This window comes from Pan troglodytes, chromosome 4, assembly GCF_028858775.2.
Source record: "Pan troglodytes isolate AG18354 chromosome 4, NHGRI_mPanTro3-v2.0_pri, whole genome shotgun sequence".
Lineage (NCBI taxonomy): Eukaryota > Metazoa > Chordata > Mammalia > Primates > Hominidae > Pan > Pan troglodytes.
This window is the reverse complement of record NC_072402.2, coordinates 103194065-103221338: the sequence shown is the minus strand read 5'-3', so window position 1 is coordinate 103221338 and position 27274 is coordinate 103194065.

The following is a 27274-nucleotide window of genomic DNA, read 5'->3' as shown; positions in this document are numbered from 1 at the left end:
TACATAACAGACCATTCAATAGTAATTAAATCAATCTACATGTATTTTTATGGACTAAAAACAACATATTTATTGGTGAAAGAAACAGGATTTGGGGAAAAATTAAGAGTGTGATCCCATTTGTACAAAAAGAACACAACTTCCTTTAAAAATATCTGTGTATGTAACTGCATATGCACAAATAGTTTGTGGAAAGACAAATACAAAGTAATTAACATTGGTTATTTCTAAGGAAGTGGAAGAGTAAATAATGAGTATTTCATTTTTTATATCATTGTGTATTGTTGAGTATCATAAACCTACCCTAAATGAAAAAAACATTAAAAAACAAATTGTACTTTTGAGACTCCAGGCTGTAGTAGAAACATCACCAACTGAAAGTTATGAGGAATGATTTTCTAGTTTTCAATCTTACTGGTTGGGTGAATTATATGAATGATTATCCTCTGTGTCTGTTTTATCACTAGTCAAAGGACAAGCTCCTACTGTATACTCTCTAAATTTTAAAAGGCCTGCACAAAACAAAGTTTTGAAGTTTTTTATATGATCTTCTAGTACTTACCTAAATGCAAGTAGATTTCTGCATAATTCCAATTTTGGTGAAAAGAGCATTTTATATTTTGCTTTTTAATTTAATAGTCATCAAAATGATTTTTGGGGTGAAAAAATTTTTTTAACTTTTTTTAATACACAGGTGCCTCATGTATCATGAGATTTGGGAAAAATTCCCACCCCTGACACTTAGACATGTATCACTCACAAGAAAACTAAAGGGAGGCTTGAAGCGCTCCACATGTTCCCACTGAGATTACCACCCTCCAATCACACACAGGCCTTCAGGATTGCTTTCTGCCTGACCGCTACAAACTGCCTGGAAATTTGGTCACATAAGAAGGCCACAGTTAGAATGAATAATCCGTCTTTTCCTAATAGATCATGAGAAGTAGTAACCCCACATAACTCTATGCTCAGTACCTTCATCTTCTGTAGTTATTTATGCTTTTTAGGCAATCTCAGTTCCATGAAAACAAGCAAAAAATAAAACAAATCTTCAAAGATGAAATCACTTTCTCCACTGGGGTCTTAATTATATACTCAAATGTGGTTGCTGATATACATGATCAGTTTGTTGTACTAAAATATATGCTCCCATGAGGACAAAAATTTCTCTTTCTAGTTATCAAACACTTTGTGGGTATTATTTTATTATCACTACTATGAACAGTATTACTATCAACATCATCAGCATTGCTTTGACTGCTCACTGGGCTTGGGTAGTCTAAACTCCAGCTATCTGAGGGAACAACAATTATAAAGGGTAGAAATACCATTGTCTCTGCTGTAGGCCAGGTATGCAATATTAGGTGGGAGGGCGATTTCCTGACAGTGCAAAATCTTTCTGCTCTTTAGTCTCTTTGTATTTTTCTAGTGGTAGACTTGGAAAGGATTCAGCCAACATTTTTTTTTATTTCATTGACTTGAAGGTGTTTAAGAGTCCCCATACTCAATTACTGCACTCTTCTTCCAGAGATTCCACAAATCTCAGTGGGCCAAATTCAACCAAGGATCTATATTTTTCTGCTTTTCACTGCAGGACTGTCAGGGAACCACAGGTTCTGATCGAACACAAAGGAACATTTTCACTAGCTTTCTTCTTCCTGTTTCCAGCAGCATCTGAGTTCTCACTTGTCTTTTAGACCCAGCACCTGATTAATTCAGGAAAGGTAGCTCAGGAGTTGGAAGTAAAAATAAACGAGATGAAATCATATTGTCATTTTCATGAAATTCTTTGTTAGTTTATTTATATTTTAAATAGTTTTAAATTTATACATTATTTAGTTTCTTTATTGTGTCTTTTTTGTTGGTTTGATTCCTTATTCCTCTCTTAAGCATTTAATGACATGTAATTAATTTTTAAAATATTTTAATGAAATATAATAGGACATATTCAAATCTTACTCATTTATTAAACTTCATTATGTCCTATGACTAATATAGAGAGTGCTGTGACATATATTCTCATTAAGAAGCTACTTGATGTAGCTGACTTCCTCCAGATACTGTTGAAGTGAGCAGTCAGAGCTCTGACCTTAACTTACCTGAATTCTGCCACCTTCATCATAGGCTCTGTTCTTGCCATCACAGATTTTCAAATATGCTTTAAATATATTTTAATAATACCTCATATTTTTATATTTCTTTACCACCTACAAATCACAGTAATAAAGCACAAGATTCTTTCCATTTTTCTTCTCTCATTCTTTTCCCCAGTCAAAAAACTTCAGATCAGTCAACCATGCTTGTCTAGCACACAATTGATATCCAGTTTGGAAAACACTTTTTTCTTTGCAAATAATAGAAGTCTTTTCAGCCTATTTGGCAAGGTAACAATTGAGTCAATTTCCTAAAGTATACCTGTTATACTTTCCAATAAATTTCTTAGTTTCAACTCACTGATATTTTCCTTGCAGTATATATTTCTACATAGTTTGCTTCTCTCCCTTCAAACTGGAATGTTGCTGCTCATATTTTAGAAAGCCAAATTGATGACAGTTTTGTTTGTTTGTTTTCTTTTGTTTTAATTACTGACACTGGTTTTCAGGACTTTTTTTCCACTTCAGATTTCCTGATTTCTTCTTTTATCAAGAAGATATTTTGGAAACATGTAGAAAAATTTTTATATTTTCTCCTTTATTATTTCTTCTGACATTTGAAGTGTAATTACCTTGATATTTTAAATTTATTCAATCCAGAGTGCTTTGAAGAAAATCACTTCTACTTTTGCATTTACTGTGTGCTTATTTATCTCCTCCTTTTTGTCTTTTCCATTATATTACAGTTTAAATGCAGCAACAATAAAATTAAGAATACCTGCTATGTGTTCTTCCCAAAGTAAGCACTTAGGATAAAAAGTTAAGTAAAATATAATTTGTGTTCTTAGAATAAGCTCATCTATAAAGAGGAAAGATAGTGAACATTATAAAATACATAAAGTGCTTTAACTGCTGGATTTGCCAAAGTCAGAGAGAAGACTTAGGAAGATATGATAAATCTACCTGAAGTAGATGGGGATATCATCACAGAGAAGTAATCATTTTGATATATACTTAAGAAGAAATAGCACAGAGCCTGGTAGAGATATAAACTAAAAAAGGAGCTACCTGCAAACGTGGAGCTATTTTAAAGGACTAATGGCTCCTCAAATCTATTTTCTAAAAAGGAATAGAAGAATAAAATAACAAAATAGCAACCAAAGCGAATGATCATTCATGAGGTGCTTGCTTTCCTGTCTCTGAAGGATTGGACTAATAAAAGGGAAAACAGTAAATGTTTTCCTTTGGAGAAATTAAAGATTTTTACTTTCCCCACTGATTGTTACCATTTCTTAAAATGTTTCCTAAATATCTCCGTAAAATTGTTTCAGAACCAATTCATGAACATAATGAAACTTCTCTCATCATTTAATCAACTTATCTTATTTTAACTCAAAAAGTAGTACATAAGGCCGAGCTGGTGGCTCAGGCCTGTAATCCCAGCAATTTGGGAAGCCAAGGAGGTTGGATCACCAGTACAGGAGTTCGAGACCAGCATGAACAACATGGTGACACCTAGTCTTCACAAAAAAGACAAAAATTAGCCAGGCATGGTGGTACACACCTGTTATCCCAGTTATTCTGGTGGCAGAGGTGGGAGGATCAGCTGAGCCCGGGAGGTTGAGGTTGCAGTGAGCTATGACTGTGCCACTGCACTCCAACCTGGGCAACAGAGTGAGACCCTGTATCCAAAAAAAAAAGTATTACATAAGTTGATATAACTTACGCATTAAGATTTATTCCCATAAAATTTGACTATCTCAGGAATTTATATCTAAAAGTGAAACTGATTTCACCACGTAAAACACACCAGAATATTGTTCAGACTTAGTTCCATGAAAACGAACAAATGAAAAAACACCAAAATGTATGGAAAGGTATGGAAAAAAATGCTCAGAGTGGAATTTTAGAGAATGAGTAGGTCATGATTATCAAGACTGAAATCATGTCAAATTGGCAGGACCTTGCATGCATTTGGAAATATTTACTCAGTTTCCTAAAATGATATAACTCATATCATCTTCATTGTTGTTGAATTTCTTTGAAAATAGAAATACACTTTGATTTAAAAAAAACTGTTGATATACATGAAAGTTTTCCAAAAATTTTAGAATGCTTAAATTCCAGTAGATAGAAGTATTTTAGTAGATATTTGATCAGTTTTGTATGCATGTGTGTGTGTACCTTACTTTGAAACAAAGTTTTTGCATATTCTTTAATGCCGTGCTAGAAATATGTTTTGGTCTGTTAAATAATCTAGAATATCTCAAATCATAAAAAACCGCTAGAGTTGAGGTCTTTGCATATTATTTACATTGATTGCCTGAGCTCTTGATGCACATAAACCATCATCCTGTTGGTAGCTTACTAACAGAAGGCCTTTGATTGAGATAACAGCCACATTCTAAATTGAACTCTGTCAGAACACATGTGTTTTATTAATGATTCAGATTACTTACAACTACACAAATTCAAACTTACTTAATACCCCTAAGACAGTTAGTATGCTTACTGAGGACAAAGAATCATCTACATGTGCATTATTGTTTGGCTAACCAGCATAGATGTTGCTATTGTTTCTGTAATTTGAGCAGTTTATCTCCTATATCTGCTATAACTCTTTTCTTCCTGTATGGTGATGGGGGATGTAAAAAATAAAGAAGATTTATCTTAATTTCTCTGCACTTTGATATCCTCAACAAAATCTCTGTCACCCATACTCATGCCTGCCTTTGATCAAAAAGGGGCTTTACTTTTCCCTCTTTTGGTTCGTGCCTTGACTACCATTTTCTGCACATGAAGCATACACATGAAAGCCTAAAAAGAAGTTATTTACTTAAAATGTATTATTATATTGAGACCATACAGGAGAAGAAAAGTTGAAAGAAAAACACACAGACCATTTACACAGTCTCACATACAGACCCACACTCGTACATCCAACAGGCGTTATTTTCCCGAGTTTAGCTAACTTTGCTGTTTGATGTCTTGTGGCAATTTGGGAACTGACTGACCAAATTAACAAGGGTTCCTAGATGTTTTATATATGATATTGCTTCCCATTAGATCACCTCCATCATGCATTGAATTATGTCTTTATTTTTCTAAAAGAAAATTTAAATCCTTCCCTATTTTGGATTATAGTCTAAAGTCTTCTTCAATTAATTTGATGCCCAACAATATTAAGGATAGTCACTCATTTTGATTTTCTAACTGTACCCTCCTCCCAGTGAATGGGTAGAGGGTAGGGCATAAGTAATGCCAGGGCCATTATCCTTCCCCAAGTCAAACGGGTCCTGCCTCTTTGTAAAATACCTGTATGCCCTGTGCTCTGAATATTACAATATAGTAATAATGAATTCAATACTTTTGTGGCATAGTTTTGTTATAGTTTTATGTTTAAATGTAACCTACCCCCAAGTAGAAAAGCTGTATAATATAAGTAACTGACTAGGTATCCAATGGAATCCTTTATTTTGTTTTGATTTTTGTTGTTGTTGTTTTAGCAGTAACCTCAAAAAGGACTCTTAAAATAAATAGGCTTCCTGCTATTACAGTTCAGTCTACATTTTATGTTTGATAGCTCTAAGAGCTGCCTTTATTTATACTAGTGCTTTATACTCTTTCCCCTTAGGCCTCATTATCAACTGAATTTTGAATCTTTACAGTATAAACCTTTTCTTCATTTTACTGCAGCACGAATTTTGTTTGTTTTCATGCCATATCTGAAGTTATTAATGGACATTTTAATTAGATAACATGAATAGCATGGTCAGTGGGTTTGCAGTTCTCCCACTGTCTTTTTGCATTGGCCATTTATTCTTTACATCAGGAAGGCTGCTGTAAAATAAAGTAGTCTCTACTACTTTATATGTACAATAAATATCTTTATATGTACAATTACAATCTCTTTTGTCTAATTCAAACCAGTTTGCATATGGAAATCTTTCTATGGCCTTAGTTTATTTTTATACTTTCTATAGCCATTCTTGATGGCCTTCAAATCCCTGCTGCCAGGTTCTTTAAAGCATGCCCTTTATAACATATATTTTGAGTTACAAAAAATGACCTCATGCTATTCTTTCCTTTTAAAGTATATTAAGTTCTTAGTGTAGTCTCATTTTTAGCCTATTGATGACTATTTCAAAATCTATAATTTAGAGACACTCTATGTATCACTATCTGTTTTCTCATAGGGTGAAAAGGCCCAAGTAGTGTAAATATCTGACTCAGTCTACCAAGCATTTATCACCACTTTTTCCTAGTAATCTTTTTCAACATGGCCATTAGTATAATCTGCACATAATTTATAAACTGTGTGTTAACTAAAACATGAAGAATACCATATGCATTTTCTTTACCAATATCCATATACTTTATGATAGAAAACTAGGATATTCCTATTTTCTTCTTAAGGCAAATAACAGTATTGCTTCTGTTTAATACAATGACACATAAAACAATTAAGGTTTTATAACTTACTAAGAAGTAAAACAATGATTTTTTTCTCTTATTTTAAAATAATTTAGAAAATAAGCAATAAATATATCCATTGTTGAGGTAATGATTACAGATAAATTGGATACATCTACATTGTGTAGCATTCAGGGGAAAAAATCACATGGTTTTGAATGAAATGTTACAGAATTATTTTTCCTGCATAATGTGAATTAAATACAATTGAAGATCATTCCCACACAAAGCAGTTAACATTGTCTTTGTAAAATAGATGTGTATAAAATAACCAAATATACTGAAAAGATACACAACAGAATATTATTTTCATTATTGTTAAGGAGTAAGAATGATTAAAAGAAACTTTAATCTTATTTATAAAGTTCTTATATACTTAAATAATAATCTTTTACTACTTGTGTATTTTTTAAATTATATAGTTATTAATAACTAAATATGCCAATTTACCATATTTAAAATATTCATTTTATTTAATTCTTAAAATTGTCTATATGTTTTAAATGTGAAAAATAAAGTAAAATTAGCATAACTGTAGTATATAAAAGCCAGGATCCTTTTATTGTTATGTATGTACTCACCTGAGCTATATCCAAACACAGTAAAATTGTTTACCTAATCAGTGTCTATATATAATTCACAATGAAATTAGGAAGCTATATCTAAACAAAAGTAAAATTGAAGCTTAAATTAAAGTAAAATTTGTAGATACAATTGAAATGTATGTTAAATGCAAATATGTAGATGTGCAAAGTTTAAATTTGAAAATACTGAAGATAAAATTTCATATTAAGGAAGTTTTATCCTGAATAACCTCAGTATGTGCTACATGAAGGTGAATAGCTGAACTTTTGCTAGGAAGGTAAAAGAGACAGTTTTATCAAAGAAAACCAAAGATACTTAAGGTTATTTTTAGAAAGAAATGAATTTAGAAGAAATACAAAAAATCTGATTAAAAGATAAGACAGTACAAATGAAACGAAACCTTATTGTATTCCTACGCAAAACATTAAAGGAATGTGTGTGTGTGTATTTGTGAACTCTGATGTTTACTCATGCTCTTTCACAAATTATAAATTGTCTTCTTTGAGCATCTGCAAAATGTCACTGAATTTTTATTAAAATACCTAAAACTGTGAACAGCTATTGGTAAATTTAACCTTTGTAGATAATTTTGCCTTTATATTCACTCATATTATAATTAGTTTCTTGTTTTAATATTGCATATGTGTGCAGAAAAGGCTGAATTGCTGTAGCAATATTACATCTAAGCCCATAAATATTTGCTCACCTTTTATAGAACAAGACAATAATGATGTCAGAAAAAAATCAGTGAGATTATCAACTTTCTTTATTGGTAGAAAACCAGGAGTGACTTTCAGCAGATAATAATTTTAACTTCATATTTTTACCCTGGCTGTGTCAAAGATTTTAAGTCTCATTTTACAATAAATCATAAACAACAACAAGAAGAAATAGTCCTAAAATAAAGCACTCATGGATTATATGTTTCCCATTCACCAGTGAAACCAAACCTGGAAACTTAATTTATTCTTCTTGGGTTTCTTGAGAGACTGGAAAAAAAATCTGTAGATAGGTTAGCATCTAGAATTTTTCATAATTAAAAAAATAATGATACAGGGAGAAACTTAACTAAGGAGAAGTGAAATATAACTATGAAAACAGAATGAAAATTCACACAAACAAAGCTTTGCTAAAATAATTAAGTGGATATTCTAATCTTTGCAGTTTTTCAAGGCAAGGCTAATGGCAGACTCTTCTAATACGAATCTTGTAGTTAGCCAATAACATACTTCACTGCTAATTAAAAATCTAAAGATTCAACTTTGCAAATACCTTCTCAAAATCAGTAATACTTTGTTTTCAGAGGCATAAGGAATGCTAACTTTAACTTACTATAACTATAAGGTAAATAAACATATACTACAAATATTAAGAAAACATTTAAAGAGGGCTATAGATGTTGAAGCTACAAATATTAACAAAGACAACCACATGTAAATTTACAACAACAACAAATCTATTTACTTTGACTTCTCTTTCTTAATACAGCCTTCGCTTCTGCCATTAAAATTCTCATTTATATCAGCTTCTAACAGGATTTAGGTCCCATCATTGCTGCTCTCTGTAGAGGCCTGACAATTAAGGGGAGTTCATGAGAGTGCTTGGTACATTCAATAACTTCTGTTAGTTAGGAATAAACGTTTGTCAGATTTTTGTTTAAAAAAAAGCAATTGGAATAAATTATACAATTATGTCTTACCAAGTAAAATGTTATCATCTACTCTTATAATAGAAAAGTATGCATAACATGAACAGAGTATTTTAAAAACATGTTTTAGTATACTTAATCTCCAGCACTCCCATTTTTCACATGGGAAAAATGAAATCGTGATTTCAGTGATTTGCTTAAAGTCATGCGACAAATTAAGAATAGTATGAAAGTCAAAAATTATCCCTCTGGAAGTTCAAAATGAGAGACATTAGCAATGAAAATAAAGGACAAGGACAGGTGAGTAATTATTTATCAAGTATAAATGTGAGTTGACAAATTCTTACAAACTGGGAGAAGGAACTTGAAATTTGCTTTAAATGTTTTAATGTGGAGTGTGACAAGCACACCAGTAATAGACATATTTCAGGAGATAATTGAAAAATAAACATAGTTTTAGAAATCAGACTGCAGAAAGACTATGGATGACAGGGACTTTTCTGCCAAAAAAGAAACATGAATACAACACAGAAAAGGATTAAAAGGAAGGGACATTTTTAAAAAGTATCAGAAAATATTACCATTTAATCTTAACTAAAATGGGTTTCAGAACTCAGTATACGCTATTTTGATAATTATTTCTTAATATATTAGTTTATAAATAAAATTTTGTGTCTAATTGTCTAATGTGTTAATACTAAATCTGGAAATTTCCCACAATTCTTCATAATATATATTTTTCTATAAGACAATTTTCTTCAAAGTGCAATGTTTGTAGGAAATAACATGGAACTCTTACATTAGAAATTACCAAGAGGTGAATAAAAATGAAAGTAGAAGTGATTCATAGGAGACAACCAAAGTTTATTTGTGAAACTTTAATATTTATTAACATGATTGTTATGCAGTCACTTTATGTGAACGGTGAACCATTCAGCTTTCCCAATTTCCACAAGAATGAGAAAAATATATTCTGCTATACCAATTTTTAATAATTCCCTAACAGTCTTGATACAGTTTTATAAGTAGTAAGCAATAATTCTATTTTCCATGGAATACTTATATCAATTTTCAAGTACAAAAAAATTAAAATGGAATTATTAATCCACAATAGGTAAATTAATGTATGATAGATTCAAAGTTTATGCTAATAATGACCATGATTATTTCCTAAGACAATTTGTAACATTTTAAATTGCATATTATTGGTATATTACCAACTTATAATTTATGAAGATTGTTTCCTACAAATAATGTTTTATATTATGGTGGATCATACGTATTCCTTGAAAATATTGTTTCCAAAATTAGTTTTTGTGTATTAATATTTTACTGCAAAATGTAAACATTTTTTGCTCATTATATGGCAAAATTCCAATTGTCAGGACCAAAGGTTAACCTGGTAACAGCACAAGCCCTTTAGAAATTAAGTTATTTTAGTGCTGTACTAGTACTATTGTTCTTAGAAGAACAATAACAGAGAAAACTAAAATAAGTGAAGTAATAAGTTGTATAGTAAGGCTAATAACTTCTCAGAAGACTTAGTTTTACTTTTTTCAGCTCTATGGAGCTATAACTGACAAATAAAAATTGTATATATTTAAGGTATAAGTGATAATTTTGTATATATATATGTATTTTGAAATTATTACCACAAATAAGCTAATGAACATATCCATCACCTCACATAGCTACTTTTGTGTGTGTGTGGTGAGTACACCTAAGGTTTACTCTCAGCAAATTTCTAGTATCCAATATATGATTATTAGCTATTGTCTTAATGCTGTACCCTAGATCTCCAGAGCTTATTTCTCTTATAATTCAGATTTGTACCTTGTGACTCAACTCTCCGAATTACACCCATCGCCAGGCCCTGGCAACCACCGTTCTACTCTCTGTTTCTGAGTTCAACTTTTTGAGATTTGCATATAAATAGTATTATGCAGTGTTGTTCTTTCCATATCTGGCTTATTTCACTCAGCATAATGTCCTCCAGGTTCATCCATGTTGTCACAAATGGTAATTTTTAAAGACAAATAATAATCTATTCTTTTTATATATATGCACATATACACACATATATATTTCATTTTTAAATTTATTCATTTGTCAATTTACACAGGTAGTTTCTACATATTTGCTATTGTGAATTCTGCTCCAGTGAACAAGAGTGCAGATATAACTTCAAGATAGTGATTTTATTTCCTTTGCATATATATCCAGTCATAGGACTGCCAGATCATTTGGTAGCTCTATCTTTAATTTTTTTGAAAAAGCTTCATGTGTTTTCCATAATGGCTGTACCAATTTATACTCCCACCAACAGTGTATAAGATTTCTTTTCTCCACCACATTGCCAAGGCTTGTCTTTTGAATTTTTGAAAAGAGCCATCCTAACGGAGTGAAGTGTTATCTCATGGTAGTTTAAATTTTATTTCCCTGATGATTAGTGATGGTGAGCACTCATATACCTCTTGGCTATTTGTATGACTTCTTTGGGAAAATGTCTATTCAGGCCCTCTACCCATTTTAAAATCAGGTTATTCATATTTGTGCTATTGGGTTGTATGTTTCTTATATGTTTTGTATGTAGACTGCTTACTGAATATATAAGTTCCAAATATTTTCTTCTCGTACTGTCAGTTGTCTTTTAGTTTGTTGATAATTTCCCTTACAGTGCAGAAGATTTTTAGTTTAATACAACCCCTTTTGCCTGTTTTTGCTTTTGTTGCCTGTATTTTTGGTATCATATCTAAAAAATAATTACCAAGACCATGTCAAAGAAATTTTTCTTAATGTATTTTTCTTGGACTTTTTGGTTTCAGGTCTTATGTGTAAGTCTTTAATCCATTTCGAGGTTATTTTCATGTACGGTGTAAGATACAGGTGCAATCCTTTGTTTGCATTTGGATATCCAGTTTTCCCTACATCTTTTACTGAAGAGACTATTCTTTCCTAGCACCTTTGTCAAAGATTAGTTGCCAGTATACGTGTTGGTTTCTCTCTGGGCTCTGTATTCCGTTCCATTTGTCTGTATGTCTGGTTTTTGTGCTCATACCATATTGATTCAGTTACTATAATTTTGTAATAAAATATGAAATACAAAGGTATGATTTTTCATCTCCTTGATAAAATTTATTCCAAAGTATTTTTGAGGCTATGATAAATGGGAATACTTTCTCAAGTTATTTTTAGATAGTCTGCGTTATTGTTTATAAATGCAACTGATTTTTGCATGTTGATTTTGTATACTGCAACTTTAATGATGTTCATTTATCCATTCTAACAGTTTTTGGGTGGAGGTTTAGGCTTTTCCATATAGGATCATGTCATCTGCAAACAGACACAATTTTACTTCTTCCTTTCCAATTTGGGTATCTGTTATTTCTTTTCCTTGCATAAATAGTCTGGCTAGGATGTTCAGTAATATGTTGAATAGAAGTGGTGGGAATGTCTGTTTCTGATCTTAGATGAAAAGCTTACACCTTTTCCCTAGTGCATACGAAGTTATCCGTAAGCTTGTCATATGTGGTTTTTATTGTGTTGTGACACATTCCTCATGTACCTTATTCATTGAGTTTTTTATCATAAAGAGATATTAAATTTTGTCAAATATTTTTATGCAGTTATTGAGATGATTATGTGATTTTTATTCTTCACTCTGTTAATGTAGTTTAAAACACATTTATTGATTTTTTGTGTTGAACCATCTTTGAATCTCAGGGATAAATCCCACTTGATCTTGATGTACAATTCTTTAAAAGTTCTATTGAATTTGGTTTCCTCATATTTTGTTGAGGATTTTTGAATTTATGGTTATCATGGATATTGGCCTGTAAATTTCTTTGCAGTGTCTTTTCTTGCTTTGTTGCCAGAGTTATTATAGCCTTTAAAATGAGTTTGAAATGTTTCCTTCTCTTTAGTTTTTTTTGGAAGCATTTCAGAAGGATTGGTATTAATTCTTTTTTAAATGTTTGTTTGACTACAGTAGTGATGCCACCTGGTCTTGGGCTTTTCTTTGTTTTGAAGATTTTTGAATACTGGTTCAATCTCCTTACTTGCTGTAGGTCTGTTAACATTTTAAATTTCTTCTTTATTTAACCTTGTTGGGTTGTATGTTTATAGGAATTTACCCTTTTTTTTCCTGCAGTATCCACTTTGTTGGTGTATAATTTTTCTGAGAAGTTTCTTATGATCCTGTGTATTTCTGTGGCATCAATTATAATGCCTCCTCTTTCATTTCTGATTTTCTTTGAGTCACCTCTCTTACTTTCTTACTTACCAGTTAAATATTTATCAATTTAAATTGCTTTTTAAAAAATTAACTCAGTTTCATTTACCTTTCTACTGTTTTTCTAGTCTCTATTACATTTATTTCTGCTCCAGTCTTCATTATTTATTTCCTCCTACTAACTTTGGATATAGCTTCTCCTTTTTGCTCTAGTTTCTTGAGGTGTAAAGTATTAGTGTTTATTTCAGATGTTTATTTTTTTAATGTAGTTGTTTTTTACTGTGTACTTTTCTCTTAAAATTGCTTTTACTGTATCCCGTAAGATACGGTACACTGTATTTCTATTGTTGTTTTCTCAAGATATTTTTAAATTTTCCTTTTGATTTCCCCTTCGAGTCATTGGTTGTTTAGGACTCTGTTGTTTAATTTCCACATATTATTAATTTTCTCGTTTTTGTCCTATAATGATATTTAGTCTCATACCTTGTGATTGGCACAAACAATACTTAATGATTTCAATTTTGTTAAATGTTTTGACTTGTTTTGTGGTATAACTTATACTATATTATAGAGAATGTAGTGTGCACACTTTAGAAGAATATGTATTTTGTTGCTGTTGAAATGTTTTGTATATGTCCCCTAAGTCCATTTGGTCTAAAATATAGTCAATGTTCAATGTTTTCTTACTGGTTTTCTGTCAGGACGAATAATCCGTTGTTGAAAGTGAAGTATTGAAGTTGCCTAGTGTTATTGCATTGCTTTTTACTTCTCCCTTCAGTTCTGTTAATATTTGCTTCAGGCTGGGTGTGGTGGCTCATGCCTGTAATCCCAGCACTTCGGGAGGCTGAGGTGGGCGGACCACTTGAGGCCAGGAGTTCGAGATCAAACTGGCCAATGGCGAAACCCTGTTTCTACTAAAGACACAAAAATGTTACCTGGGTGTGTTGGCACATGCCTGTAATCCCAGCTACTCTGGAGGCTGAGGCACTAGAATCACTTGAACCCAGGAGATGGAGATTGCAGTGAGCCAAGATAGCCCTACTGCACTCCAGTCTGCGTGACAGAGTGAGAATCTGTCTCAAAAAATAAAAATTAAAAAAAAAAGGAAATTGCTTTATATATTTATGTGCTCCAATGTTAGGTGCATGTCATTTTCAATTATTATATCTTCTTCATGTATTGACCCCTTTATCCTCCTCTAATTATCCTCTTTACATCTTATAATAGGTTTTATAAAGTCTACTTTTTTTCTTATATAAGTATGAACATTCCTACTTTCCTTTAGTTTTCATTTTCACAGAATATAGGTTTTCATTCCTTTAAGTTCAGCCTATATATATCCTTAAAGCTAAATGAGCCTGTTTTAGGCAGCATACAGTTGGATCTTAGTTTTTTTATGCATTCAACCACTCTATATCTTCTGATTGCAGAATTTAGTACGTTTACATTTAAAATAACTATTGATGTGTAAGACCTACTATTGTTACTTTGTTTATTGCTTTCTGTCTGTTTTCTTTTTTTGCATTTTGATGATTTTTCTGTAATGGTATACTTTAATTCCTTTCTCTTTATCTTTTGTGTATCAACTATAGCTTTTGCTCTTTGGTTACCATGGGGCTTACATAAAATATCTTATAGTAATAGTAGTCTACTTAAGCTGGTAACATCTTAAGTATGAGAGCATACAAAAACTCTGCAAATTTGCTCTCTCACACACATTTTATGTCAGTTTCATGATTTATGTATTTTATATTATGTATAAATTAACAAATTATTGTAGCTATAGTTATTTTTAACACTTTTGTCTAACCTTTATACTAGAGTTAAAAGTGATTTATACACCACAATTATAGTATTAGAGTATTCTTAGTTTGACTATGTATTTACCTTTACCAGTGAGTTTTATATTTTCATATGTTTTCATGTAACTAGTTAGCATCTTCTTATTTTAGCTTAAATAACTCCCTTTAGCATTTTTTATAAGACAAATCTAATAGTGATGAATTATCTTAGCTTTTGTTTGTCCAGGAAAATCTTTACTCTCCTTCATCGCTGAAGGACAACTTACCAAGTAAACTATCCTTGGTTGGCAAGCTTTTTCCTTTAGCACTTTGAGTATATCATCCTCATCTTTCTTGACCTGCAAGGTATCTGCTGAGAAATCTGTGATATTCTGATGTGGATTTCCTTATTTGTGATGCTCTTTACTCTTATTGATTTAAAAATTCTCGATTTGCCTTTTATTTTTAACTGTTTGATTATAACATATCTCAAGAAAGTCTTCTTTGGGTTTTATCTTATTGGAGACCTGTGAGCTTCATATTTCTGGATATCTGTATCTCTCTCAAGATTTGATAAGTTTTTAGCCATTGTTTCCTCAAATGGGTCTTATTTTTTTTTCCTCCCTCTTCTGCCTCTGAGGCTATTCTAATGTGAAAGTTCTCTTGACAATGTCTTAAAATTCTCATAGACTTTATTCATTATCATTATTTATTTTTCTTCTATGATTAGGCAATTTCAAATAACTTGTGTTCGATTTCACAAATTATTTCTTCTGCTTGATCAAAACTGCTTTGAAGCTCTCTGTTGAATTTTTCATTTTATTCATTGTATTATTGTGCTTCAGAATGTTTGTTTCTATTTTATGATTTTTATTTTTTTTTGTTGAATTTCTATTTTTGTTCATGTATTGTTTTCCTGACCCAAGTTGTCTATCTACTTTCTCTTGTAGCCTGCTAAGATTCCTTAACATAATTATTTTGAATTATTTGTCAGGCAATTAACAGATATTCTTTCTGTGGATAGGTTGCTGGAAAGTTATTGTGTTCCTTTGGTGATGTTATGTTTCCTTGTTTTCTTATGTGTTTGTTGGTTCCTTGTATTGTTGTCATCACATTTGAAGAAGCAATCACTTCCTCCAGTCTTTACTCACTGACTTAAGGAAAGAAACACTTTTACCAGTCAAGCTCGTTAGAAATTGAGAGGTCCCTTCAAACCTTTTCTATGGATGTGCCCATTCCACCCTTATTCTTGCCTCATGGGGCCAGGGGGAATTCTCAGGATAATTTTCTCAATTCCACAAAGCCAGGCTGGGTGCTAAAAGTCTCCTGTTTGTTGTCTCTAGAGTGGTGCCCTGAAATACTGAAGTTTGTGTGCCTTCTCCCAAACACGCAGAGTACAGTGTCTGTCTGTACTCACAAGTGATCTTCAAATGCTCACAATTATCATCTGGGAAACGCATGCTGAGAGTCGGCTATGGGGTACAAGGTAAGGTACAAGGAGCATTGAGGTGCCTTTGTGCCAGTTGGAGGATTAACAGTTAAAACAGCCCATGTGGCCTGTGGATGGACTTCCTGATGGAATCCATAAAGTAATGAGTAGAATATGCATCCCTTTGTTAAAATTTAAGTCCTAATTACTGGGAATCCCTACTCCTAGACTCTCCCAGACACTCGGCCCCGTTGATTTTCTCATATCTGTTTGGAGTGACAAAGAGGTGAGCCTTTGGGCAGTGCCTCACATGCTGGGAAAGCTGGAAGCTTACTTAGTGTGTTCCCACTCTCTCCGTGGGAGAAATTGTAGGCTGAGGGGGCTTTCTTGGCACTGTGCCAAGCTGTGCTGCCTGGAAAACCAATGAGGCTGGTAAAGTTAATTTTTCTTCATACCCTCTTCAATGTGCTCCAACAGTGTCCTGGAACCTCTCCAATGTACCCCCAGACTTCCACTTTTATTTTTGAAAGTGTCATTTGTTATTATTGATGATTTAACTCTAAAGATACTCATTAGTAAATGCTTTATTATACATATATTTAACGTTTTCAAAAGACTTACTTAATTTATGTAAAATGCAAATATTGCATCAATACTTCATTTTCCTTGAAAATGTCTAACATCATTGATAGGACCTTTTTACACCTTTAATTCATTCGACATGCTTTATTCAGGATATTTTCTATTGCTATTAAATTTTGCTCTCTGGATGATTTCACATTGGAATGAAAGGTATATGTCTCTAGTAATTTGCATAAACATTTTATGGTTGGTTGTTGGATATGCTGACAAAAATATATATTCATATAAAATAAATCTTAGCATGCTTAACTGTGAATCGTAGGATATGCTGTACACTAAAATTAAACAACTATTCTCATAGTTGATTCCTCTTGTCTTCCTTCAGATCTCAGTTTAAGTACTGTCTTCTTGTTTAAAAACTTTATTAATTTTAAATAAATACAGACCATCTGTCCTATCATTTTTTTACCCAGTCATATTTTATTTTTCTTCATAGAACTTATAGCACATATACTTATTATATTAAATATATATTTATTACTATTCAACAAATTTGTTTTATCATTGACACCCAATGACTTGTATAATTCTTTTTTTTTTTTTTTTTTTTTTTTTTGAGACGGAGTCTCGCTCTGTCGCCCAGGCTGGAGTGCAGTGGCGCGATCTCGGCTCACTGCAAGCTCCGCCTCCCGGGTTCACGCCATTCTCCTGCCTCAGCCTCCCGAGTAGCTGGGACTACAGGCGCCCGCTACCACGCCCGGCTAATTTTTTGTATTTTTAGTAGAGACGGGGTTTCACCGTGTTAGCCAGGATGGTCTCGATCTCCTGACCTCGTGATCCGCCCGCCTCGGCCTCCCAAAGTGCTGGGATTACAGGCGTGAGCCACCGCGCCCGGCCTGACTTGTATAATTCTTAATAAATATTCCTGAATAAAACAATTAATAGATGAGTATAAGTTCACTCTGACATTTATAGAATTATACTATGTTTGAAAGGGATTTATACCAGAGATCTGTTTAATCACCTCTGTGATTATTGATTTGGCTCTGAAACATCTCTAACATATAAGGGTTCAACTAGTCTCTGAACATCTCCCATAATTGAACATGTATTAACCCTAACTACAACTCAGGGCATTATTATACAGATTTCATAGCACAGTCTTTCCTATTTTAGACTTAATCCATCTTTATTTAATGTCCATACATTTGCCTAAACTATAAATTTTAACTACTCAGGAAAATGCACTCTGTTTTTCAAATGAAAACTTGCAAATATTTGAAGACTTCTATGATGTTTCCCCTAAGTATTATCATATCTAGTCCTAACATTTGCGTTCCTTCAACCATTTCCTTTAAAATTTGGTCCATGGTTTTCCATATACAGGTTACTTGTCTTGAATGAATTCAACTTGGAATGAATCACTATTAATCAGTCAGTCTAAGTGACTTAGATGGCTAAGATGTTAATCATGTCTTGAATGAATAGTGTACAAATCAATGAAAAAATATAAGTTTAATAGATACTTGTGACACAACATTCTTATTCCCCTAAACCTCTTCATTTAGTACAGGTATGGTGGAAAATTCCTGGTATCCTTTTCAGATTCCCACACTAAATGAATGCAGCAAATTCCCTCTGTTCTGCCTTATCAGAGGCTCAAGGCCAGCCACGCTGCATGAAAGTGCAACCCAGAAGTTCAAGGAGTTAACAAATAGGAAATGAATGTTTGTGGATAACTATTTCATCCTTCTCTTTCTGATGGAAAAAATTTGAGGGTCTACTTATTGTTAACTATTGTAACCCAATCATTATTATACTTTGGTGGGCTTTTCTTACCTTGTTCTCAAATTCTTAATTTTCTTACTTCTGATTTCTTGGATGACCTGCCAAATAAACAATAACATCTGAGTCATTGACTCATGGTGTATTTTCAAAGAAATCCATCCTAAGAGCTATGAAATCCTATATCATCATATATGTATTATTACCACTTGATATACTGTAATTTTTTAACGAAAGCAAAAAAAGTACTAAAACCGGCTTACTCTAAAGGCATTTAAGTTGATTTTATATATTTTTATTAAGCTGTTATATGCTAAAATTTACTTTTTCAATATATATTTTCTTCCTGAATGGACTGTATCTTTATATTTATCTCTTTTAAATATATCATATTTGCATGCAGTCTATACCATCCCTTAATATATCAAGATATTTTAAGGCATCCTTTTGCTATCAAACATATTACCTATCATTCTACTTTGGTGTACACCTCAGATGATCTAAACACTGCTATTATGGTTGTACCAAGTGACTGAATAATACATTGAATAAAAACAGCCAAGGGCAGAAAATATTTTTGTTCTTCAGCTATGATTTTTCTAATTTTAATCCACTTAATGTTTTTCTGTAGCAATACATTATCTTGTTGGTTTTTTATTATAATTATATGACATATAATATCTTCATTTTAGAGATCAGTGGTTCTTAGATAATCTAACTTTAATTAACTGCATATCCAAACCTATATACTAATATATAGCGTAACTGAGACTTGTTTTCAGATCTTTCTGGCTCCCAAAACAGTGCTCTTAAAATGCACTTTTATTAGAACACTAAAATGCTCAGAATTATATCTTTATTCCAAATAATTAGTTTTTAACCTTTGTTTAATTTTTTTACTCTACTGAAATGCGAACTATTTCTGGAACACTTACCAAAACATCCACTTAAAAGCGGGGGGATATCACAAGGTAATATCTTTCAACTTAAAGATTTCATGTTAAAGGTTCTCTTTTTAAAAACATACACAACTTCTGCACTTGCATCCACAGGAAAAAAAAATGACTTTTGGAAATAAATTTTAAAAGAAGTTCTTGTTTAAAAATGCAATTGTTTCACTAGTTGTTTGGGTATAATAAAGAATGGTAATTTATTATATTCCCTACTCTACCGACACCACTAGTTAAAAGAGTGAAAATATCTGCTAATTTCTTCTCTCAAATTATTCTTATATCTGAGAATTACTCTGGTGACCCTTAGTCTCTCAGCCTAGTAGCATTATTTTAATGATACATTATACAAAGTTACGATTTTAACTGGAAGTGTGCTTAACATTTTTCAGTGACCATTGAGATTTATTTAAAAGTGGATTATCAGGGCTAACATTTAAAAAATGTTACTGTGTTGTGAGGAAGCCGGGGGGCTTTGGGTTTATAGTTTGTATTTGCTGTTGTTATTCTTGTGACTTTCTCTTTCAAAAGTTTGAAAAGAGGAGGTACCTTTCCTGAATTCTTTGTTACTTCAAAATGATTTATGTAGCCCATTCTGTGAGCTTACCTTCTGCTTTATATTCTATTTACAGATAGTTGATATGTAATCTAATGGGGAAATAAAAACAGGATTAATTTACTATGTTGCTAGACAAACCTTTTTCCACCAAGTCCCCAATAGTCTTGAATAGTCATCAGTCAGCTATTGAGAATTTCTTCCATTGCCTTGACTTTTGTATTTCTTTACTTCTTTATTCATATTCATATCTAAATGGAAATTAACTTACAGTCAAGCTCCTTGTATTGTGAGGAGTGATTCAGATTACATATTTTACTTAACTTTTTGTCATTTTACTTTTGAATCTTATTTAGAAACTATTTGCCACTTGCGTTTTTCTTATTTTCTTTCCCTTGAGTCACTTTAGCTATGAAAAGTCCTGTTCGTTTGGTTCTCTCACCTATGTCAATGATTATATGCAGGACGTGCACAAATAAAATGTTATATAAAGTACTAAAATTTTAGGTTGTCCATTTATTCAACATGGTCTCATGATGCTACAAAAACTTTTAATACAATATTTTCTTTTAGCATAGAACTAAATGGAATGAGTGGCACAAAAGATAATGTGTATATTTTAATCCACTTTTTGAGTTTTTATTATAATTTTTGTTGGGATTTCTGAGTAAATGAATATAAAAGGGCAGCCATATTTTCAAGAAGATTAAATGAGTTTATATCTTACTGCTATTTTTTATAAATTCTAAGACAATTCAAATCCTCACAAAAACTTAATGATTTTAATTTTTTTTAATTTAAGCCATTAATAATGCTTACAAAATGCCCATAAACGCACAATTACATAGTTTCTCCTTTTACACAAGGATGACATAACTTAAATACTCTTCCAAAATTTGCTTATTTCTCTTAACAATATATTTGCTAATATTATTTTGTGTCGCTACTTAACTAATGCCCTCATTTTTTAAATAGCCACACAGATTTGTACAGAAAAACAGCAATATAGTGCATCACCCCTTACTGATTAACATTTAGAGTATGTCCCAGTGCTATTTCTAGCAATACTTACCAAGTAATTTTGCACATATATTGTATTTCCAATTTCTGAATGTATCATAGGTTAAATTAGTTGATCAAAGGATCAAAGCACATACATACTTTGACCTTACTGCTAAATATTACCAAATTGCATTCTGTCGGATTTCCAAACTCAGTATTCTGCCTTCAAGGCATACCGGTTTCTGGATTCCTTTGCATTACATTATTTATTGTCCCAGGGCTCACAATATCTATCTTTAACTTCTCTAAGTATATTTTGATTAAGTATGGTCCTCATTCATTTGATTTACATGTCATCTTTCACTACAGAAATGATACTCACACTTTGTCCTTCACACTTAATACTTCTTACTTTACACAAAATAATTCACACTTTTACATTGCAGTTTACTCTTCCAAATCCTAACATCAAATTATCTTTGTCTAGTCATACTACTAAAATCTTAGATTCTGTTTACATGTCCCTAACATGCTTTAAAATATTGTTGTTATATTTTACACACACACATACACATAGAAAGTATGTTTCCTTTTCTCCCTTAAGGATTAACATTTCTATCTGCTATAGTTTCCCTTCAGTCAGACACACACACACACACACACACACATATACAATCAAACAAACCATTTTTGGCATTTCCTGCAGAGCAAGTTTGCCAAAGATAAATTCTTACAGCTTTTCTCTATCTTCAAATTTCTTTATTTCACTCTCACTTGTGAAGAGAATTTTCACTGGGTATAAAATTCTGGGTCAATATTTGTATTTCAAGGATGCCATTCTATTATCTTCTGCACTGTATTGTTTTTAATGAGAAATGAGCTGTAATTTGTATTGCTTCTCTTCTGTATATGAAATGTCCTTTATGTCTGATTGCATTGATTTTTTCCACTTTTTTCATTGTAAGTTTTCAGAAATTTAAACTTTGACATACCTAGTGTGACCATGGTATTTGATAACTTTAAAAAGTCATATTTGAAAAAATCCTTCTCCCTTGCAATTTTTATTATGGAATCCCTCTTTAACTCCCTGAGTATCTCTAATTCTTTTCTTCATCCTTTTCATTTGCTGTTATTCAAATGAGGAATTTCTAATGTTCTATTGTAAAGATTACTGACTTTTTCTATTATTTCTAATTTGCTTTTAAGACCAGTTACTTTTAAACTTTCCAATTTTTAGAAATTCCAATTTATTCTTTTAAAACTTCCATTTATTTCCCCAAATCCCCTATTAATTCCTTACAATTACAGTTTTCTTCAATTCCTTGAATATGAGTCCCTTTAATTCTCAGAACACATTTATGTTACCTACAAATTTTTGCCTGTTGCATCTAAAATTTGCATCATCTCATGTGTAGTTTCTTTTGGAGTCCTTTTGTTTTCTCTGTTTTTTCATATATCAAGATTTACTTGTTTATCTTCACATCTTATAATCAGACATCCTGAAGAATACATTGTAGAAGATCTTAATTTTGTTATATTCCTCTGAAGAGGTAATTTTCATTCTAACATGCATTAGATTGCAGGCTGATCACACTTGAACTTGTGGAGACTTGGTTTTATGCTTCGGTAAAGCAGATCTTATAATCTTAATGCGTTTCCCAAGCCCATCTTACTTGATGGGACTCAAACTTCAAACTCTGGTTTTAGATTTTGTTTGGAGATATCTAGCATAGGATTACTTCTAACATACGACCTTCTTTGTGTCTCCACCAAAGTGTTAACAAGATATTTATAAAGACTTCACACTGATTGAATTAGTTTTCCAGTGTCCTCATTATTACCTAATTTCTGGTATCCCTGTTCTGTTCTTAAATCTATAGAAACTGCTCTCTGGTAAGTCTTGGACAGTCTTGCCCTGAAAATGTATAGTCTACGCTTCATCCAAGGACTGCTGAGAACCTCCACCTAGCTGTTGCTCTCTCTCTCACACAGATTCTGCATAACTTCCTTCAGTGGAAAATGGGCTCTACTCGGGCTCTAGCACACTTCTTAATGTTTGAAAAATTATCAACAGGCAGAGAAATGGACAACTGTGATGTTTCCTTTATGATTTGCTTTTTAGTGGATATAATGCATTGTCTGAGGACTAATTCTTAAAATAAGTTACCGAATAGATATTACTCCACTGTATTGTTTATTGTAGGAGTGCTAGCTGAATACTACCTACTGGATTATAGTCAGATTTTAGGCCAAAACATTAATTTAGGAAAAGAGGGCTTTTAAAAATCAGAGTGTGCTTTTTAATGCATCCATTGTAAGTTATATCCTTTAGTTTAAAAGCGTAGCAACAGCATTTTTTTTAAAAGTAGATTTTACATAATTTTCATTGACTGTTAGTGATGAAGTTAAAGGCAGCAATAACAAACTATAAGTTGAATACTATTAATGCAAATATGGGATATTTAAATAATATAATTTAAAAGTTACATTAATTGATAATGAATTTTAAAAGCTTGACACCGAGAATTCTCATCAAATATATGTTAATTTTAAACCTCAATAAATGTACCAAGATAAAACATAAGAATTATATAAAAATTTTCTGACCACACTGCCTGAAACCAGAAACTGATAAGAAACTCATAAATCAAAAGGCTCTACTACATGAAAACTGGAAGGAGTAGTTAATATATTATTAAGTCAAAATGAAAATTCCCCATAAATGGAATGTGATGCTTATAAAAACTGTATGTATTAAAATCTACTTTATACAATTAATTACACAGAAAAACATATATAATCTTAAATACTTGTTAACTTATTTAATACCGCTTTCTACAAGATACGCTGCTGTTTTTTTTTTTTTTTTTCTTCTTTTTTTTTGAGACTGTCTTGCTTTGTCATCCAGGCTGGAGTGCAGTGGTACAGTCTCGGTTCACTGCAACCCCCACCTTCCAGGCTCAAGCGATCCTCCCACGTCAGCCTTCCAAGTAGCTGGGAATAAAGTCACGCACCACCATCCCCGGCTTTTTTTTTTTTTTTTTTTTTTTTTAGTGGAGACAGAGTTTCACCATGTTGCACAGGCTGGTCTCCAACTGCTGACCTCAAGTGATCTGCCCACCTAGGCCTCCCATAGTGCTGGAATTACAGGCGTGAGCCACTGCACCCTGCCTATATCACGTGTTGAGTTCCACCACATTTCAGGCCCCTTTACTTCATCATTCCTTCTGTTGGTTTCCTCACCAACGTTTTCCCTTTATATTGCTTCTGGACATATTGTAGAGTGTGTCTTGAAACATACACTGTACAGCCCTTTTGCACTCCCCCATACTACTTTCCACTGCTGCATTGCATGATGCTCTTAAGTCTCTATCAAACACTGGGCAGCACTTAATCTCATTTTGGCACTTTTGAAATCTCTATTTTATGTTTCCACTGAAGATGATTTTTGCAGTATTTTTTTTTTAATTTCATCCTTTGAATGATTTCCAGGACAAGGGGGAGTTACAGATCTAAGCTTTCTCCAGGTTAATACAGAAAATCTCTGCTTTCAGTATGACAATCAGATTTCAGTAACTGATTTATTTAATTAGAACTTTTCTCCATTCATCGTTTTTTTCTTAAAGAATATTGTTAATTTGTATGATTACTTTGTTTTTTCTATATACTATTCTACATTTAATATTTTATCAGTAATCATTTAAACTTGTTTACTTGTCATTTAAACTTGTTTACTTGTATCCATTTCATGTTATTTTATTATTTGTGTCCTCTGGGTTTCTTTCTGTTTCTCTCTGTTGTGTTTCTCTCTTTTGTGTTTCTTTAAATTTTCCTATCATGCTACGTGATCATTTTTTGTTTTTTTCTTCAATTTTTAAAGTTGAGCACTGCCAGCTAATACTTTCTCTTTTTCTGTTTTTTCACCATCCCTTTTCTGAGCTTTTGTACATGTATCCTCAATAATGCCTCTGATTTTACTTGATAGAAGTAATTGCTTAAATAAGGGTTTTTTTTTTCAAATCATTTTGAATGATTAGGCACAGTTGTCATTTATACTGTTATACCAGTTTTCTGATGAGCATTTTTACCTGCTATATAGGTTTTACTTCTCAGAGTGAGCCCTTTTCCTTGGAGAAATGAAGTTGGTTGACTCTGTTCTGAGACCTTCAATGGTGTTACTTTCTCTCCATGTTTTCCCACAGTCTTCCTGCTTCATTCTTATACTTCAGATAGTCTTTTCCACATTATATTTGCTTTTCAAGTTTTTGTTAATAGTTTTGTTGAAGACAGAGTTTGTCTGTTTCACATTCTCTTTTCTGTTTCTGATTGATTTCCTCAAGGGAATTTGTTATTTCTGCTATATTCAAACTGGTATGCATGCTCTACTAACTTAGACCTGTAAGTGATCATCTTGTGTAGTTACTTACAGTAGTGTTTTTCATTAAATAATGTGATATTTACTATCCTAATGATGTAAATCTATGAAGAACCTTCATCAATTGGACTATCTCATACCCTGTGGAGACATCAGACCCTAATCTCATTTCTATTTTCACATATTGTTAAAACTCTTTAATTTGAAATTTTATTATTTTAAAATAATTTATATTGTATAGTTTTTATTGACATTCTCTAGCCATTCTGGCAATAATTTTTTAAATCATTTTTATGTTGTGTTTTTGCTAATTCCTTCCTCTTCCTGAAACTCATATTGCAGTATTCATTTATTTTACTTGATATGATTTGTTAAAGGATGGTGTATTACCTTTTCATATTCATAGATCTGAGTGAATCTTCCTGAACCATAGAAATCACTTAACATATACTCGGTAAACTGATCATGTATGAAAATTACACTAATTAATTGTTAATATGATATATCTAATAATAGATTATATTTTATGATAAGCTATTAGTTGAGAATTTTTTCAAGATAGTTCTAAAATAATCAGCTTGTACTTTTTTGTCTTTTAGGACAGAGATACTTATAAACTTATTTTAATCTTATTATTTTATCTTATTTTAATCTTATTATTTCTTAATTACTGAATTTGAATATAATATGTATTCTTACCCAAAGTTTTGGCTGATATTATTTAATACAGTTACCTCATGATACTTTATGTATACTGTCACATTATTCAAATACATCAAAAGTAAATTATAAGTCAAAAAAATTAAACATTTCAAATACATCTCTAGATGCTTTCATATATTTTATTTTATTCCAACTGACCTTCATTTAATCTCTGATGAAATTAAAATATTTTCATCATAAAACCTACACATAATTATAGAAAATATGGGACTCCTCTGTACTCTAAAATAGAAAATAAAAAATTACAAGTATCATCTGTGGCAACCACCCATATATTGCTGGACTTTCTGCCAGTTTTTTCTTCAGATAAAAACCAATTTATTATTTACATAAATAAGACAATATAAAATTTCACATCTTATAATAATTTTTTCCATAGTATAATATTACACAGGAAATGCTCTTCATGAAATAAACTCTTTTGTTAAAACAGAAATTATCTTTGTGCCTTTTAATCTTATGAATATATTATAAAATAAAAAATGCATTATGTTTATTTATTGGATATTTATATAAAATGTTACTTATGCAATCAAAATAATAAAAGATATATATTTAAAGAGATATATTACATTTTAAATTAATTCCCTAATACTATATATATGTTTATATATATATATATTTATATATATATATATAGACACACACACATTATTTGTTGTTTTTCACTATTGGGAAATTATCTATGATGATACTCTATATATATATATTTTCCCCAGTTTATCCTAAGAGGGATTCCTAAAAGAGTAAATTATTGATCAAAGAATATAAACATTTTAAGGAATTTGATATAATTGTATTGAACAAAGACTCAAAATGATTCTGTTAAATATTACTTAATATTTTACCACTTTGATTCTCTGAGGAAACCAGAAACTAAACTATGAAATGTGGTGCTCTTGATGAATGAAACTTTGGCTGCCAGTGTACTTATTTACAAAGCAGTCTTTTCCACAGCAGTTTTACAGACATGCAGTCAGCCACACGTATTTTTGCCTTCAAATAGCTGGTTGAGAATTTCTTTTTTATTTACTTCAGCATAAGCAATTTATAAATTATTA